At 43.3% G+C, this 19,041-nt stretch overlaps 1 protein-coding gene and 1 pseudogene across 6 annotated transcripts in view; one reads left to right on the top strand and one right to left on the bottom strand.

The window, feature by feature from the left end:
• Positions 1-19,041, top strand: part of DLG2 (discs large MAGUK scaffold protein 2) — a gene marked incomplete at its 5' end in the record, with an annotated part of 1,931,014 nt that overhangs the window by 13,081 nt on the left and 1,898,892 nt on the right. The gene's annotated exons all lie outside the window — the stretch shown is intronic.
• LOC307109262 (cytosolic arginine sensor for mTORC1 subunit 1-like) lies at positions 5,800-6,700 on the bottom strand (annotated as a pseudogene). The gene has a single exon. The product of its transcript is annotated as a cytosolic arginine sensor for mTORC1 subunit 1-like (transcript).

Here is a 19,041-nt window from a genome sequence, read left to right as displayed (position 1 = left end):
ACAAAATTCAAAGCCTTTGTCCTGAGTGTAAGGCCTTATATAATCTGACCCCTGCCTACTTCTCCCACCTCTTCTGCTAACATTCTCAGCATTGCCAGTTTCTCTCCAATCATGCTGGCCTTGAGCTTTCCTGGACAAGCTTTCTACTTCAGGGCAGTAATTTGTACTTGCTGTTTCCCTTCAATCGCCATCTTTTCATGCCTTTTTGACCACTCGGTCTAAAATAGCCACCCTTCTCCCGTTACTCTCCCCCCCCCCCCCCCCGCCCTTACTCTATTTTTCTTTATTGTACTTATCAACACATATTTATCTGTGGTCTTTTCCTCCCAACTATAATGTCATCTTGAGGGCAGGGACTTGGTTGCCTTGTTTACTCCTTTAATCCTAGTGTTTAGTAGAGTCCATTGCATATAATAGAAGCTAATATAATTTGGTGAAGGAGGGAAAAGCTAATTTACTACTGATGGTTAACTTTAAAATTTTGGCAGTATAACTGCATTAACATTTTCTTTTTCTTAAAAATTTGAATTAGATTTTTAGATGAAAAGTACTGTGTTGGAAAAATATTCATTTAAAAAGGATTCCCATGTTTGCAATACCTTATTGTCAGTACAGTGGGAATTTTGTGTTTGTTTTCAGGGTCTTTGTGCCAAGAACTCAGGGCATCGAAGTTCGTGATTTTTGAGGTCAGGAGAGTACATTAGGTTAATCATGCTACTGCATTGCCAGGCACTTTCTTGGAGTTTGCTGGTATGCAGCAATCAAAACAGCATCATTTAAAAATTGCTAGACCTATTAAAACATGCAAATTTTACTTGTTTACATGTCCTGCTCCTTTTGGAGGTTACTACTGATAATATGACAGAAATTTCTGATATTTGCAACACTATGAAAAATTAACATGTTAACCCTTTGCACTCGCTTGCTTTTTTCTCGATTCCTGCTACCGATGCTAACCGTGTTGAGTCATACTCGACATCTGAGTGCAAAAGGTTAAAATATGAATCTCTATTAATAATATGACTTAGCTTCTAGTATTTCATGTAGAGGACTTCTCAGATACCTTTCTTCTTTTACATAGTTAAACTTTTCTCTTAGAATTCTTCATTGCATCTCAGCTGTTTTGAGAAATTTAAAAATACCACTTAAAAATATATTTGTGTTGATACAGTTATTCCTTATGATGTATTTACCTAAGCTTTTCATTAATTTATTTGTTATCTGAACAAATATTTATGGAGCTCCCATGTGTGAAAAAGTGATATAGATGTATATATCAGTGAACAAGACAGATAATCCTATGCTCATGGAATTCATAGTTAATTGGTGGATATCAGCAATATTCATACTTAGAGTATGGGGCAGGGAAGTAGAACAGACAGTACTATGGAGCAGGGAGAAAGGCTGCTATTTTATTTTTTTTAATCCTCACCCGAGGATATTTTTCCATTGACTTTTAGAGAGAGTGGAAGAGAGAAGGAAAGACAGAGAAAAATATCGATGTTAGAGAGATACATCAATTGGTTGCCTCCTGGGGCCTGGGCCCGGTCCTGGGAGGAGCCTGTAACTGAGGTAGGTGCTCTTGACCGGAATCAAACCTGGGACCCTTTGGTCTTCAGGCCGACATTCTATCCGTTGAGCCAAAACAGCTAGGGCAAGGCTGCTATCTATAATAATAAAAGCTTAATATTTTATATTGGACAGCCAAATGATCTTCCAGACCTTATTCCAGACATCCTTCCAGTTGAAGCCACAGTGGCAGGGGCCGAGGTAGAGATAGTTAGGGGTGATCAGGCAGGCAGGCGAGTGGTTAGGGGAGATCAGACAGGCAGGCAGAGGCAGTTAGGAGCAATCAGGCAGGCAGGCAGAGGCAGTTAGGGGCAATCAGGCAGGCAGGCAGGCAGAAGCTGTTAGGGGCAATCAAGCAGGCAGGCAGAGGGGTTAGGGGCAATCAGGCAGGCGAGTGGTTAGGGGTGATGAGGCAGATAGGCAGAGTGATTAGGGGTGATGAGGCAGGCAGGTAGAGTGGTTAGGGGAGATTAGGCAGGCAGGCAGGCCAGTTGTTAGGAGCCAGTGGTCCCAGATTGTGAGAGGGATGTCTGACTGCTGATTTAGGCCCTATCTCTGTGGGATCAGGCCTAAACTGGCAGTCGGACATCCCCCGAGGGGTCCTGGATTGTGAGAGGGTGCAGGCTGGGCTGAGGAACCCTCCTGTGTACGAATTTTGTGCACTGGGCCTCTAGTATATATATATATAAAAGCCTAAGTGACCATCCATCTGTTCACCCATTTGCCCAGTAGCTATGACACCAAATGACCACCAGGGGACAGACACTCCATCCAGTGGAGGAGGGAGCCCGATTCCTCACAGAATCTGTCATGGGTTAGGTTGCTCCTGGGGTGCTGTTGGCCCCGAATCTGCTTCTCCCGTACCCCGGACCCAGAGATCAGTTTTGGCCTGATCCCCGCAGGCCAGGCCAAGGGACCCCCCCAGTGCCTGAATCTGTGTACCAGGCCTGTAGTTTTAAATAAAGTAGTTAGTAAAGTCCTATCTAAGGAAATATTTGAGTTAAGCCTTGGAGCTGAGGGACTGAGTCATAGGGCTATTTGCAAGGGGAAAAGCACTTGACTTTCAAGGAAAGGCTTTTAGGTAGAAGCATACTTAGAGATTCCAGGAATAGTAGTTTGTTATGGACTCAATCACTCTAGATTGAGAGATAGTAGGAAATGAGCTTGGTTGTGGTAGGACAACAGGTTATATAGAATTTTTAGCTATTATAAAGATTTTGATTTTTATTGTGAATGAGCTAGGAATCTGTTGGAAGGTTTTAAGAAGAGTGGTCTGATCTGTCATATGTTTAAAATGATCAACTCTGTGTTGCATGTTGAGAATATACTGAAAGGAAGCAAGGAGCCGAAACCGGTTTGGCTCAGTGGATAGAGCGTCGGCCTGTGGACTCAAGGGTCCCAGGTTCGATTCCGGTCGGGGGCATGTACCTTGGTTGCAGGCACATCCCCGGTGGGGAGTGTGCAGGAGGCAGCTGATCGATGTTTCTCTCTCATCGATGTTTCTCTCTATCCTTCTCTCTTCCTGTCTGTCAAAACTCAATAAAATGTATTTAAAAAAAAAAAAGTCATGCAAGGAAAGACATGGAGGAGATGAGTTCGGAGTTTATTATACTATTCCAAGTAAACATGATCGTGCCTTAGGTTAGGGTGTGGTAGCAGTGAGAGTGGTGAGAAGTGGCAGAGTCTAGATTTTGAAGGTAGAGTCCTGGGTCTTGTAAATAGATTTGGTGTCAGGGATGGGAAAACTAGAGGAGTTAAGGCGGACTCTTTTTTTTCCTTTTGCCTGAGGCTCTGGAAGTATGGCATTCCCATTTTCAAAGCTGGAGAAGTCTAGGAAAACAGAATATTTAGGGGCTGGAGTAGAAGATTAGGAGTTTGGTTTTGGAGGTATGAAGTTTGAGGCACCCATGTAGATATGTTAAGTATACAATTGGCTACAGAAATCTGGGGTACCAGGAAGACATCAGGATGGAAGTTTAAATTTTGGAGGTCAGAATATTAATCTATATATATTAGAGGCTAAGTGACTATCCAACCATCCTACCAGCCAGTAGGTATGACATGCACTGACCACCAGGGGGCAGACGCTCAATGCAGGAGCTGCCGAGCTGTGGTTACTTGGCAGTGGGCAGTTCTCAAGTGACACATCCCAGAACCATAGAGGAGGGAGCCTGATTCTGGGGTGTGTCACCGGAGAACCGCCCTCTTGCAATCTAGGACGCCTCAGGGGATGTCAGAGAGCTGGTTTCTGCCCCATCCCTGCAGGCCAGGCTGAGGTACCCCACCTGCTGGAGGGACCCTGCTCACTCTGCAGATGCCCTTCGAGCCATGGCACTGCACCAGGTTGGCTCCAGGGCGAGTCCTGCACCGCCAGCCACCTCCTAATTAATTTCCTTTCAATGTGCAGGAATCCCTGCACCGAGGCACTGGTGTTTTGTATAAAACCATGAGACTGAAGGGAGAAGTGAGAGGTCATGACATGTACAATATTATGAAAATTTTTATTAAATTCTCTGAAGCAGATAATGTTCATAATTGAGGTGTTAAATTTTCTTGCCAAATTTTATGCAAAATATTCATTAAAATTTTATATAGAAACTAGTTAGCTGGATATGGTACAGCTTTTTGTTAGCCTTTACCTTTTTTAAATTAAAAATATTATCTCTTAACTTCTGGAAAGTGTTGATTACTAGATGAAAAATTTATTCTAACCAACCTGAGTCCTAATTTACATAAATAGTAGCATTATGGGATTCAACTTCAAATTTAAAAGAGGTCATGCTTATTTAAGCATTTCAAGAATCTACCTGATTTATTAACATACATGAATTTAACTTTTAAACCTTCTGGAATGGATTAATCAAGATCACTTCTAATGTGACAGAGATTAAGGCTAGCAACAGATGACTTTTAGAGTTGTTGGTTGAAAATAACAGACCAGTAGTGTATGATTTAACTAGGAAAGGAATTTATTGGAAGGGTATAAGATACCTTACAGAAACTGCAGGAAGGCTAGATCAGACTAAAAAAATAGTCAAGAACCAAGAAATACAAAGCACAGTCAAGGTTACCCTACAGAAAGAGTGTTCTAAGGAGACTGGCTGTTTTGCCATTACCTCTAGCTATTAGTCACCACACTGCTAGACTCTGGATCCTTAACACTTTTCACTGTGTCTTCCCTCATGATTCTATCACAGTCAAATTATTGAACCCGAGGAGCAGGGTGATGGGCAGTGTTGTGGGACTGAGCCCTTAACCTGTGGGTTCTGATGCTAACTCCAGGTGATGCATGGGTTGGTGGTATCCGGGGACCCAAGGGTCCATGACCCACTGTAGATTCTTGGCTTTGCCCAGGAAAGAATTCAAATGCCAACCAGATTAGAGTTTGAAGTGAAAGTGAGTTTGCTAGTATTAGTGAAGCAGTGAAACAGAGAATGAGCTACTCTACAGAGCAGCCCCTCCCTGTGGAATTTATTTCTTTTATTCAGGCTCATTTGAGGGGTAGGGCATTCAATAAGGGGGAGGATTTTTCCAGGGAAAGGAGTGGAGACTTCTCAGTAGAGCCCCAGTCACCATTTTGTGACCTTTTATTTGCTTCCCTTTCCAATCGTGGCAGCTCTGCGGTGTGTTGTTTAGTTTGCTAATGTATTTCAATGAGTGTTTAATGAGGCTAGGGGTTATTGCTTTTAGGTGAAATTAGTCCCCACATTGAATGGAGCTGTTCTCTGCCTGTGGAGGGATGATCTTCCTTCTTCTTATTTAGTTTTTGTCACTACAAGCCCTTTATTATCAAGTTGATAACAAAAAACACCAGAGAGATGTAAAGTACTTTTCTTGGAGACCCCATGAGGGGCGGGCACCATCAGAACTCAACTGACCAGGGAAGGCAACCCAACCAGAGGCAGAACGGAGCTTAGGGCTGGTCCAGGGAGCAGCTGGCCCTGGGTGCAGAGACAAAGATGGCTCGGCCTCAGGCAGAGGCTGGGCAGGGAGTGACGGATTGAGGGTTTCCTTGTGGAAGCCTGGAGCACCCTGTTCCCCTGCGTGGGCAGACAGGGCGTGTCCATGTCTGAGCCCGGTCCTGCAGTCAGCTTATATAGAGAGGGGGAAAGGGGTGTCCCCCTGCATGAATGGGAGAGGGAAGTGGGCTCATCCCGAGTTAAGGAAATAGCTTAGAGAAGTCTCTGGAAGCCTGGGGGTGAGGGGTGAACACAGAGGCTGCTCCTGCGGTCACTGGATGACTTTGATGGAGCTGCCAATGGCGTCCTCAGGCACCAGGGCGTGGTCAGAGTTGAAGGTGCTGATGCAGTAGGCAGAAACGTCTGCTGCAGCCAGGGGACCCGCGATCTGGCCGCGATCCCGCATTCATCCAAACCCAGGGGCTGTCCTCCGATGCGCACCAAACTCTGCAGCTCTCTCCAGCAGCTGGTCAGCAGGAGGTCCCTGGGGAACTTCTGAGTCTCCGCATCCATGACGATGGAGACGTAGCCCTCGATGAGGGAGAAGGCAAAGAACGTGATGGAGCCGGGCCCAGGATGGCCCGGGGCGGCCCCTTTGGGGACACCGTGGGAGTAGAGGAGGGCGTCGCTGAGGGTGGTGGCGACGGCTGGCAGTGTCTCAGGGTCCAGCATAAGGACTCTCTGGAGAGGATGCTCCGTGGGGTTGGGCCCATGCTGAGCGCGGGGAAAGCCATTGCTGGAATCATCCCCCGCAACAGGCACGGGCTCCCCGCCCACCTCTCGGTAAATGTCGAACTCCTGGGCCAGAGAGCGGATCACCAGGGACAGGTCCCGCTCGGCACCAGGATGAAGTCCGTCTGGTAAGTGGACAGCATCAGCGCAGACACGTGGGGCTCGGCCAGCGGGGCGATGACCGAGCGGGCAATCTTCATGACCCCAGCAGCGTGTCCGGCTGCGGGATGGCCCGTTCAGCACCAGCCAGGTGGCCTCAGCCGCTCGCAGGAACTCCGATGGGGCAGCTCTTTGAAGCCCTCCTCGTCCAGCCTGAGCGTGCACTCCTCGGGAGTCTCCCTCGGGCTGAAGAACTTGCACCGGCTTCGGCGGGGCGGGAAGAGCAGCTTGATGAGTGGGTGGGTGTAGTGCACCTGGTGCTGGAGGATGTGCAGCTCCATCGGCGGGCGCACGGACCGACCCCATGGCCTGCCAGACCCAGGGCGCCCGGGCAGGCGGTCTTCCTTCTTGTTGGCGGCTCCTGCATCTTTGATCGATTGCAGCTGTTCTGCCACATCCCCTGTCTCCCAGGTAGATGGTTAGTTAGGTGCAATGATTCCTGGGACTTAATGTGACCAGTATCATCTTAGGAAGCAGGCTGACCTCCAGCTCACCCCGGGAATGTCTCTCACCTGAAGGAAATATTCTTGCGAGGTAAGTGGGCCCATTGAGTTGTTTACTGCTTTAGATTTTACAGCTTTTAACAAGCACTTGCCACTTGGCTGTATATAACAAGCCCCATCCCCTTTGAGGTGTGGAAATCCACTGTCTTGTTACTGTCCAAGGTGCAATTCGGGTGTAATTCTGGAGTCGTCAGCCTCTTTCTTTGGTCTCTTGGCCCCAGGAAGTTTTCACAGGCTGGAGAAATGGGAAAGGGGACAGAAGTTTCCTCGGGAAGTGCTAGGCGGGCCATCAACCTCTCTGTGGGGCGAGGCGGTCTGAAAGTTGGATGCTTGTAGCCCACCTCGTGAGTACAGGATGCCCTGAAATACCGGGTGGACTGGAGCATTTGTTTGCTCAGTGTCATCTTGCCCAGGTGGGTGGTAAGGGAGGGTGGTAAATGACTGCTACAGTGGACTGGCCACTTTTACGGGCAGTTTAGTTGGCCACTGACACCCTTTTAAAGGCTCTGGCAAAAGTTTGGAAGTAAGAAGGGGAACTCTAACTGGAAAAGAAGTTTATCCATCTCCCTCTTGGCTACTAACTTAGCCTAGAAGGTTGAGGAACACCATACCAAAATAGAAACCATAGCTTGCTGCTTTGTAAAAATTGGAGGGAAAAGCTACAGCTGCATAGGTTAAGGGCAGTAGTCATGAAGCCAGGATGGAATGCCAACACCTGGAACCCATGGGAAGAAGATAGTGAGAGTGAGGACCCAGAGGTCATAGAAGATCTGTATTTGCCTTGGGAGGAACTTTATGCCAACCAGCCACTACTGCAATGAAAAGCCAGGCTACAACAAATGCAGGTGGGCCAACAAGGGTGTGGGGAAGGCAAAGGCTTTGAGCGGGACATAGTGAAAATAATGCAGCCTTTTAGGTTAGATCCTGGCTTTGCCACTTATTGTGTGATTTAGGGGCAAGTTACTTGACCTCTCAGAGTTCTATAGTTTTAATCTGCAAATTGAAGATAATAATACTTATGGAGTTGGTTTAAGGATATATGAAATAAGATATATGAAAATATTCTTTGGCAAAAACCAGATGGTCAATATAAATGGTAAACAGTTATTTCTCTCATTTTTCTCTTCTCATTGGTATTCAGGAATTCTTAGCTCTAAACTGAACATCAGTCTTAAACCTGGTCTTTATAGGGACTCTGGGCTGTAAATAGTTCAAAGTCATTAAAAATTGCCTGGATCAACTTTTTTACACACCACTGATGACTGTCTTTTATATTTAACTCCAAAATTCATGGTAGAATTATGTCAACAACAGTGGCCATTCTAGCTTGTAAGTAGGAGCCTACAGTGACATGTTCTGGTAGTACAGCTCTTTAAAGCAAAGGTGTGGTTTTGCTTTTTGGGAGCATAGTTTTGTGGCTAAGCAAAGGGATTACTCAATCGACTTGGAGATAAGCCACAAACTGTGAAACCTTGAGCCTTACTTTACTCAGTCTCTCTGAGCCTCAATTTCTATTTCTGTAAATGAAGCTAATACATAACAAGATAGTTGTCAAGATTAAATGAGATTTTAAATGTGAAATACCTAACATAGTAACCAGCATATTCTAAGTGCTTAATAAAACAATTGCTATAAACATCATTATTAAATTATTTAGGAAAGAAATCTCAATTAGATAATTTACAGACCTAAGAGAGCTGCACCAGAGACTGATTGGGACATTTACAAGGTTAACAGTATAGCAAGGTTAGTAGGTAATTTTGTCTACCAGTGTAGAACCACAGGTAGTACCATTTCTTATGGAGTTGATTTGACAAGTCTTCTGAGCTCTACCCATTCAAATAATTATTTACTGCCAGATATACTTCTTGCCTTCATTATGCTGTTCCTTTAGATTTCTGACTGCCAAAGGCAAGGGAAATGTTGAAAAGTGCTGAACAGTGGCTTAAGCCTGAATTTGAAAATCATGTGTATAGTTTCGCTATTGTAATATTGACAGGAATTTCAGGGTTTTGGTTACTCACTGTCAGAAAAAGTAAAGGAAAAGTTGGAAACTTGCACAGATTTTTTAAAAAGCAGCTTTATGGAGATTTAATTTATATACTTTCAATTTACCCATCATAGTTATACAATTCAATTTTTTTAGTACATTTATAGAGACGGGAAACCATCAGCACAATCCAGTTTTGGAATAGTCCTGTCATCATAAAAAGTTCCTTACTCCCAACCATAGGGTACAAGTGGTCTGCTTTCTGTCTTTTATAAATTAGCCTTTTCTGGACATTTCATACAAATTCAATCTTACAACATATAATCTTTCACATGTAGCGTCTCATGTAGCATAATATTTTTTTAGCATATATTTTTTGAGGTTCATCCATGTTGTATCAGCAGCCCATATTCCCCAATATGGATATATCACATTTTTAAAAATTCATTCACCACTTAAAGGACATTTGGAGAATTTTGAGTTTTGGCTATTATAAATCATGTTACTGTGAACATTTGTATAAAAGTCGTGATGTTGACATATGTATTAATTTCTCTTGGGTAGATTCCTAGTTGTAGAATTGATAGGCTATATGGTAACCTGCTTTGTTTGAGACATTTTATACTTACTTTTTTAGCTTTTACATTTAGATCAATTTTGAGTTAAGTTTTGTGTATTGTGTGAAGTAAGGAGATAAGGCCTTTTGTTTTTTTTTGCTTATGGATTTCCAATAGTCTCAGCCATCTGTTAAAAGGACTATCCTTTCCATATTGAATTGTCTTGGCATCTTGTGGACTAGACAACTATTTTAATACCTTGAAGAATAAGAATATTTTATAGTCTTTTCTAGACCTTGACAAATAATTCTGCAATTTAAAATTCAAAAGCATTTCCATTTCCAAGAAAATCAGTCTTTCACAATCCAAATTATGGTGTCTCTAGGAAATATACTGCAGAAAATAGCAATCACATGAGTATTTAAATTAACTTTGTTAACTATTTGGAAATAATAGTTCTATTTTTTGACAGTAACAAGAATCTAGGCTCTAAAAATCCTGTATTAAAAAGATTCTGTTTAAAAGCAAATCTAATCATATTTATTCAAAGGAATAATTCATTTGCGGTTAGGAGTAGTATTACTGCATGGATATATGTATCCACTTGACATGGTTATTTGCCTTTCAGGTAGACAATAACTTCTATGTATACTTTTTTAGATTCAGTTTCTGATCTGTAAACTTGAGACACCATGTTCTACATTCATGAGAACAGATCCATTTATTTCTTTAAATTAAAAAAAAATAATTTTTTATTTTTATTGAACTTATTGGGGTGACATTGGTCAATAAAATTATAAAGGTTTCAGGTGTACAATTCTATATACATCATCTGTATATCGTATTGTGTTTTCACCACCCAAAGCCAAGTCTCCTTTCATCACTATTTATTTCTTATACATTGGTTCTTTCATTGCTTATGTTACTACTCACTTGTAGTACCTTACCTATAATTTTATTTTTTTGTTTCTTAAACATGTTCTGGTTCATTCTACTTTTAATATTAGGTTTTTGGGCTGATTAAGAATTACTTTTCCCCACAACCACAGCACACATTTTTTTTGGAAGATTTGAGATTTTGAAATTTGAGAAAGCTAGCTCTTTTCTTTCTTTTTTATTCATGTTGGTTTTCTACACAAACAGAAATTTCAGTGATTAAGAAACATTTCATATGTTATTTAATTATTTTAAACAGTTTGCCCAAGTTTTGAATTTCATATCAAACTTCCTTTCCAGAGGTCAGGTACCACACAAATTTAATCATCTAATAAAATATATTTTCTTTACTAGTATGTCCGTGTTGAGATTACAAGAGAGAATGAACTTTTCAGTGAAGTTTTGATTGAAGTTAGTCATTTAAGAAACATTCTGAAGGTTTTACTGTGATATTGTGAGGATTTTTCTGCTATTTTTCCATCATTCTGATTACCTGGTGCACATGGGTGAATTTATATTTCCTGAGTTGCTAAATCTGATCAGTTGTCCTACTCATCACATCTGCTATCACATCTGTGCTCCAGATTCCCTTAGGCTTTTAGATTTTAGAGAAATGATTCTATCTTAGTAAGAACATTAGTTATACAAAAAGTAGCAAATGCCTATTAGTCTGAGGAAATGCTTTAAGATCAAATGGCTTTATGAAGATCAAATGGCTATTGGGGAGTGAGCCTGCAACCCAGGCCTGTGCTCTGACCAGGAATCAAACTGGTGACATTTGGTGCATGGGACCATGCTCAACCAACTGAGCCAAACAGGCCAGGGCTGATAATATTTTTTATTTCTATAAGTTCTATTTTTAAAAAAATCACTTCCATGATGTTTCTTTTCTCATATGTTTCTAATTCTTCTTTTACCTTTAGAATAATTCCAAGGACATTTATTTTTTAAATCTCAGATTGTTTTATTTTTTAAAAAAAATCTTTGGGGAGAGGGTGTTATTTTACCCATTTGTTATGTCTACTGACAATCCATTTTTGTGAATCATATCCTCATGTGATTTGTAAACTCTATGAGTTAACCTTTATCAGGCGTTTCTTTTTTCCCCCACGAGAGTCATATATGTTGTAGAAGTATCCCTGAAGAAGAGTTTTGCGTTTACTTTTTAAAAAAATTGATCTTTATTGTTGAAAGTATTACAGATGCCCCCCTTTGACACATCCCCCACTCTCACCCCCTCTTTAGGCCTTCACCGCACCATTGTCTGTGTCCATGGATTAGTTTTGCATTTACTTTTGCTGGGCATTGCAGGAGTCCCACATTTCCCCTCTACTTACAGCACTCAGCAGTGATGAACATTCTTGTTCTTGGCATTACCTTGTTCTAGAAGGTGGGGGCTTTTTTTTTTTTTAAGCCCTATTTCATGAATAGGAAACTTTCAGTTTCTAGTGAAGAGAATTTTATTTCTAGAGCCTACTTTAGTCCTTGTCTAGGCACTATAATTGTGATCCCAAGGTGTTAGGATTCCACATAACTGGGTCCAATACTCCCTATGACCACTGAAGTCTCAACTGATATGACTTGAGTTCCCTCTGTTTTTCTCATTCCTGGGGATTCCCTATTCTTTCTTTTTAGCATTGATATGAACTTAATATTTGTGGGCTATATTTTATGCAGCATTCTATGTATGTTTGTAGTGGGATAAGATCTTTAGTTGCTCAATCTGGTATGTTGTTACACTGGAAGTCTTAATAGGAATACTCTATTATTAATATAAAAATTCAGAAAGAAATTAAATAAAAATCTGAATCTCCTATTACAGTGGTTGGCAAACTGTGGCTCGTGAGCCACATGCGGCTCTTTGGCCCCTTGAGTGTGGCTCTTCCACAAAATACCACGTGCGGGTGTGCACATAGAGTGAGACTGAAACTTCGTGGCCCGTGCGCAGAAGTCGGTTTTTGGCTCTCAAAAGAAATTTCAATCGTTGTACTGTTGATATTTGGCTCTGTTGATTAATGAGTTTGCCGACCACTGTCCTATTACATGCAACATCAACACATTAGTTTCAGCAAAGCAGTATCACCTGTTTAAAAAAATTCTCTCTATATAAAACCCTAATATGCAAATAGACCAAATGGCAGAACAACTGAACAACTGAACAACTGGTCACTATGATGTGCGCTGACCACCAGGGGGTGCGTGTGGAACGTGGCAGGTGGCAGCAGGTGGCAGAGTGTGGAACATGGCGGGTGTTGGCTGTGGTGGGATGGTGAAGCAGGTGAGCGGGAGTGCCAGACCAAGGTGGACCGCCGGTCGCTGTCATCAGGGCAAGCCTCTGGTGGTTACTGAAAATTCTTTGCTCCCATGTGCCATGGTCCCATCTGGCGCTCGCACCTGCTTCCAGTGCTGGTCCTGCTCGCACCCGCAGCCAGCGCCGGAGCCACCACTTGCACCCGCTGCTGGTGCCCGGCGCCAGTCCCGACCAGTCGGTGCTGTCAGTGGGTGTGAGCGGTGGCTGCCAGCCCCAATCGCCTCTCAGGGCTTCTCCACCTCCCCTGTTCCTGAAGGGTGATTGGGGCAGCAGCCACCGCTTGCACCTGCTGACGGCGCTGGTCCTGCTCACACCCACTGCTGGTGCCGGCCCCAATGGCTCCGCGCCGTCAGCGGGTGCGAGTGGGGCTGGTACCATCAGTGCATGGAAACGGTAGTGGCAGGAGCGGGGCTGCCAGCAGACAGGGGACTGGGGGCCACAGTGGGAGGGGCCAGGAGGGGGTGCAGAGGATGGGCCAAGACCTGCCCTGTGCCCACTGCAGCCTCGCAGCCCACAGTTCCTTTCAAGGTGCACAAATTTGTGCACTGGGCCCCTAGTACTCATATACCAGTAAAAGTGTTATTAATTTTTATAGCTTTTTTATGTATGTAATTTGTATAAATTTTATAGTTATAAAGAAACTATGCATGATATCTTATATCCAATTCATTTGGTATTTAGACTGAGTTATAATATGAATATTTAAAGCAACATTGGGGTGTCCATTATAATTATTTTTCATTAAAAGAGCTCAACTCTTGAGATAAACTGACCTAATCATGACTAGAAAAATTATATTTAGAGTGATTATACTACATTAAATTTAGTTTTTTCTCGTAACTTTTCCTGCTGCTCATTAGAGGCCCGATGCATGAAATTCATGCAAGGATAAACCCTCACAGCCCCAGCTTCGTCCAGAAGGTCATCCGGAAGGTCATCTGGACGGTCATTTGCTGTTTGGCCATTCGGTCAATTTGCATATTACGCTTTTATTATTATAGATATTTGTTCATCTTTTTGGGTAACATAATGGCTTCATCATTACTCTTCATATTTCCTCATTTAAAGCAAATATATTGTTAAGGTATACAGCATCTGGTATTCATAGTATATCTAGTATATACAAATATTACACACTTCAGTGATTCTCCATAGGGAATGGGCACTGATATATTGGAATCATTTGAGAAAGTTTTTTAAAACACAGTTACAGTTTACCTCCCCTATATTCTGATAATGCTGTTAGGATTTTATCATGAAACTAATGAGGAACTTCTGAAGGCTTTAAGCAATATTGTGTACCAATTCTATTTCTTTTTTTTAAGATGTAAGATTTTTTTTAATGACTTCTAGTTACATTTATAACATTAAAGTGCTTTTTCTTTTTCTTTTTAAAATTTCTTTGTTGATTAAGTTATTACATACGTGTTCTCATCCCTCTATTAGCACCCTCCACCGCCCCACTCATGCCCTCACCCCCTTGTTGTCTGTGTCCATTGGTTAGGCTTATATGCATGCATACAAGTCCTTGGGTTGATCTCTCCTCCTTACCCCCAACCTCCCCTACCTTCCCTCTGAGGTTTGACAGTCTGATCGATGTTTCTCTGTCTCTGGATCTGTTTTAGTTCATCAGTGTGTGTTGTTCATTATATTCCATAAATGAGTGAGATCATGTGATATTTATCTTTCTCTGACTGGCTTATTTCACTTAGCATAATGCTGTTGCCAATGGTAAGAACTCCTTTTTTACCGCAGCATAGTATTCCATTATGTAGATGTACCAGAGTTTTTTAATCCACTCACCTACTGATGGGCACTTAGGCTGTTTCCAAATCTTAGCTATGGTAAATTGTGCTGCTATGAACATAGACCAATTCTATCTCTGTATTTTTTTTCATGACTATAAGACACAATTGTCTCTGAAAAGTTTTTTTCTCAGGATACAGGTGATTTTAACTTGTTTCTTCTCAGTTTACATACGTGGCCTTCAAGAAGCTAATGTCCACCATGTCAGAGGCTACAGTCTTAAATATGACAGGGAGACAGGGCCTAAGGAAAGGGTTTTTTAGTGGTTTAATTAAGAGGAACCAACCTTGAACTTGGGAATTACCCAGAGGAGGCCTGTTATGATGCAGAATATCAGGGAGGAGAATTATCTTACTCAAATGGGCCAGTTGACACTTTTGCTGGAAAACCTCCATGCAAATATTTCAGCTTTGATCCAATACCACCTCTATAAGCCATTGAGTGGATCCTCCCAAGACGTGACTGTCAGGGGTTTCTGCTGTTCCTGCATTTGGCAGCATGCCAGACAACATGGCAGTGCTAGAAAGTCAAAGGGTATACTCAATTGCTTTTGCCCTCTATCTCCAACCTGTCCAGTACCCATGAGACTCCGTCAAGATTAACCTCAGCCACCATCTCTGTCTCATGATAAAGATGCATCTTGGTGGACATGCTCATCAAAGACACACCTTTTCCCCCTGTACCACCTTTTTTATGCCGTCTTTTTATATTTTAGAATAGAAATGCTTTTTCTCCATACTTATATAATTTATATTTTTATTGTGAGATATTCAAACATAGAAAAGCATAAGAGTTAGTCACCTATAGCTACACCTAATAATAATATCACCTAGAGATAGTAACATTTTGATGGATATTCTTCCAATTTTAAATTTAAAGTTACACAAACATATATGTACACATACAAATTATATGTATCTGATTGATACATTTGACTATTTTCATTATTTTGTAAATGTCCTTAGGCTGGGACTGACATTCATTCTTTAAAACATTAATTCAGTGTTGAAATTGTTTACTTTGACATTTTTGGCTATGAAATGTCATGCTAAATGATTTGTGCTATGATACAAAAAGGAAAACTAAGGAATAATAGAATTATGGAATTTAAGATTTAAAAGAGACTGCTGAGAAATTTAAATCCTACTCTGAAACCCAGAGCTGACAGCTCAGCTTTCCTTTCACTGTCCATGTTATTTTATGTTATGCAAGTTTTTACAAAGAAAAAATAAAGCTGATATTGAAGATATGAGTCTTTGCCTTGAAAGATTAAGCTTCACTCATAAATATCCTTCACACATAAACTAAAATTTCTCATTTTGTCCAATTTTAGCTTTAAAGGGCCTTGCACAGTTCATCTACTAGTTAAATATTTAGGTATCATTCCATTTGTTTGCAAGTCAATTTGTATACAATTTTGTGCAGGTCTGTGGGGGGTGTTCTTTTTGTTTGTTTGTTTGTTAATTCTCAGTTGAGGATATTTCTTCCATTGATTTTTAGAGAGAGTGGAAGGGAGAGAGTAAGGAAGGGAAGAGGAGAGAGAGAGAGAGAGAGAGAAACATCAATGTGAGAGAGACACATCAATTGGTTGTCTCCCACATGCACCCCCACTGGGGCCAGGGATCAAACCTGCAAGACAGTACTTGCCCTTGACTGGGAATCAAACCCGTGACCCTTTGGTGTGTGGGCTGATGTTCCAACCACTGAGCAACACTGGCCAGGGATGTGGAGTGTTTTTTAACATAATGTATTTCCAGGAGATGACTTAGCAATGGAGGCAGTACACCATTTCTTTTGGTGTAATTCCTAGTTAGGCTGAACTCAGAAGTAAATTTAGAATCCTATATAATAAAAGCCCAGAGACTGAATGGCGGAACAACCAGAATGATGCTCAATGCAGGAGCTGCCCCCTGGTGGTCAGTGCGCTACCACAGTGGGGGTGCTGCTGGGCTGATTGGAATGAGTGGCTGCTCCTGCTGCGAACCCTGGGCCTACGGGCAGGAACCTGAGCTGCGATCCTGGCCTTCTCATCTCAGGCTCCTCCTCCTCGCTCCCTGCCACCTCCTCCAGACTTCCGCAGGCTGTGCAGCACCACCGCCGGGCTCTCAGAGCTGACCCCGGAGGCTGGGAGGTGGGTTCGTGGCCGCTGCGGGACTGAGGCCTACTCTGCCGCCTCTCAGTACTATTGACCCTGGGCCTGGCCCTGACCCCGTCCCCTGGAGAGGCTAGTGCTCTGGCTCCCATGGAAGATGCCGGACCAGGGAGCAGCCGCTCAGAGGGCGGGTCCACAGCCGCTCAGAGGGCGGGTCCACAGCCGCTTGGCTGACCTGGATGAGCAGTGCTCCCACAGCAGGCCGATCCCCACAGGCCACGGCCCCCACCAGTGCACAAATCCTGTGCACCGGGCCTCTAGTTGTAAATAAAATCTTGTTGAAGACCTAAAGTGAGAAGGACTGCAAGAAAAAAGAAATGAGAAGACTGCACCAGCAGGACAAAAAAATAAAGCTGCTGTATGCTGTATACATGTGTGGGTGGATTTTCTCCCTTCTGAAATTGTTGTCAATAAATTAGCTGTAAGGCAGCCATAGATTTTTTTTTCTTAGTCCTCTAAATTACTTCAGGTGTCAAGCTGAGAAGTCTGTGGGGCTTTCGGTAACAGCTCACTGTTTCATATTATGATTTTTTAAAAGCACAGACAGAAACAACCCAAATAATTCCATTTGTATCTGAATTAAATTCCTTGGGCATTTCCTGGATTTTATTAGCAATTCAACAAGAAGCCTAGAATCTCAAGATGTGCAATAATTACAGAAGACTAGGAGTGATAGAAGAAAAGGAGCACTGAATTCGTAATGCAGAATTTGGCCCAAGTGGTAACTTTTTTTGTGTGTGATTAGAGGGCAGTGGATCAAAATTTAATCTTTCAAAGTAATTTTCCATGGCATCAAATATGTTTTTTTTACACTTTCTCTACTAATTGTTCCTTTGCAAATGTCAAATCAGTAGTAGTTTTGTCAGCCATCTCAAGGGATTTGAGAGACATTTTCTAAGTCATTTACTGATCCAATTTTTATATAGCCCATTAGTGTATCCTGTATAATAAAAGGATAATATGCAAATTACCCCCATGGGTGGGAATTTTACCGACTGGGAGTTAGTTGTGCACTGACCACCAGGGGGTGGTGTAGAACATGGCGGGTGCTGGTGGCAGTGCAGGTGCTGCTGGTGGCAGTGCAGGTGCTGCTGGTCCCGATGGGCCCCGACAAGAGCAGAACTGCGGTGGGATGGTGGAGCAGGTGAGCGGGCGGTGCCAGGCCAAGGCAGGTGTGAAGGGAGGCCCTGGCCGGCAGCCAGCAGCCACTAGGGACCCGACCTGTGTATGAATTTTGTGCACGGGCCTCTAGTATTATAATCCTATCTAATAAGGAGGGAATATGTTAATTGACCCTCACACCATTGCAAAGATGGCAGCACCCACAGCCAATAAGGAGAGAATATGCTAATTGACTGCCCCACCCTCAAAGATGGCTGTGCTTACAGCCAATAAGGAGGGAATATGTTAATTGACTGCCCCACCCTCAAAGATGGTGGCGCCCACAGCCAATAAGGAGGGACTATGCTAATTGCTGCCATGCCCTCTAAGATGGCAGCGCCCATGGCCACAAGATGGCAGTGCCCAGTCCCCTCAGCCCTGCCGGGGTGGCAGGCGTGCAGCAAGGCTGGGCCCGCCCAGTCCCCTCAGTCCCACAGCCACCCAGGGCCGGCCAAGGCACAGGCAAGCCTCGGATGGCAGCTGCCCAGCTGCCCAGGGCTGCATGAGGCTCAGGTAACCAGGCCGGCCAAGGCTTGTGCTGCCGGCAGTGGCAGCAGCAGAGGTGTGTTGGGGCATTGACTTCCCCTGATTGCTGGGTCACCTCCGGCCCCTGAGGGCTCCCAGACTGTGAGAGGGGGCAGGCCGGCTGAGGGACCCCCCCCTCCAGTGCATGAATTTTCATGCACCGGGTCTCTAGTAATAGATATTCATTATAGAAAATACAGATGTTTATAAACAGTGATGCCCATTATCTGTATGACACTGGGCAAGTAAGTTACTTTTCTAGGCTAGTCTTCTTACCTGTTGGATGAGGAAATTGGCCTAAATTATTTTTAATACACTTTTTAGTTCTAAATCCCATGAGGTCATTACAAATGAGTGAAATAACCCTATCTATAATAATAAAAGTGTAATATGCAAATCAACCGAACGACTGAACAGCAGAATGACCATCCGGACAACCTTCTGGACAACCACGCTATGACATGCACTGGTGCTAGGCCAGCCAAGGCATGTGCAATGTGATTGGCCAGGGGCCCTGCCATCGCCCCACAATCACCCTGCAGAGGGAGGGCCAGGCCGCCCTCTGTGGTGCGATCGATGGGGGTCCCGGATTGCTAGAGGGCGCAGGCCAGGCTGAGGGACACCCACTTCCAGTGCATGAATTTCGTGCACCGGGCCTCTAGTCTATATATATATAAAAGC

Source organism: Cnephaeus nilssonii (assembly GCF_951640355.1).
Source record: "Cnephaeus nilssonii genome assembly, chromosome: 13".
In the NCBI taxonomy this organism is placed as follows: Eukaryota; Metazoa; Chordata; class Mammalia; order Chiroptera; family Vespertilionidae; genus Cnephaeus; species Cnephaeus nilssonii.
The sequence above is the reverse complement of the archived record's forward strand: the minus strand, read 5'-3'. Positions and strand labels throughout refer to the sequence as shown.